Source organism: Colobus angolensis, unplaced genomic scaffold, assembly GCF_000951035.1.
Source record: "Colobus angolensis palliatus isolate OR3802 unplaced genomic scaffold, Cang.pa_1.0 Scaffold171, whole genome shotgun sequence".
Lineage (NCBI taxonomy): Eukaryota > Metazoa > Chordata > Mammalia > Primates > Cercopithecidae > Colobus > Colobus angolensis.
In genome coordinates this window covers 482,758-483,650 of record NW_012114833.1, presented here as the reverse complement: position 1 = coordinate 483,650, position 893 = coordinate 482,758, and positions in this window count along the sequence as shown.

Sequence of the window (893 nt, the reverse complement as noted above, 5' to 3'; positions counted from 1 at the left end):
GCCTGGCCTAATTTTTTATTTTTGTAGATAATTTTGTAGGTCTTGTTATGTTGCCCAGGCTGGTCTCAAACTCCTGGGTTCAAGCAATCCTCCCACCTCAGCCTCCCAAAAGTGCTGAAATTACGAGCATGAGCCACTATGACTAGCCACATGCTTATTCTTAATCCTGTTGCTTCTCAGAAAACGCACCATCATTATTCTGGAGCTCAGATTTGAATGAATCCCCAGCCATAACCATATCTGACTTCCCCTCACCATTCAATCAGCACTTGCAGCCTGCGGACTCAACTCCCTGCAGTGTTTCTAGTAAATTCTACTCTCTTCCATCCCCAAGGTTCTAGCTCAACATTTTGCTCCAAATGTTGCTCCACATAGGGTCATGCACAAATACAGGTTTACTAAACAGATCTTTATCATAAAGAGTCAATACTGACAATCACATAAAATGGTTCATCTCTTGATACTCCTGTTTGGACCAAATTCTAAGAATTTTCAACCTGTAAAACTAGCCACACTGGCTAGAGAAGCAAAACAGACACCCCCTCCTTTTTCTCCTGGACTAATTCTGGGTACCCAAATCTCTGAGCAGAATTGCAGATCCGTTACCAAGAACAGCTAGAACGTTCAGAAGTGAGGTGATATTTAGAGGCAAGCCTAGAGTGGCAGGTTAAACTTATTTTCAGCTCAGTAGCTCACACCATCTATCAAAGTACTGATAATGCTACAAGGCTGCAGTAACAGAACCCGATTTTGAGAAGACATTCAAGTTCTTTAAAACTAAATTTCTGAATGTAATGGAGCAATCTAAAAGGATGATGTAAAAATATATCTCTACAGCGAGACTTGGTGGCTCATGCCTGTAATACCAGCAGTTTGGGAGGCTGAGGCGGGCA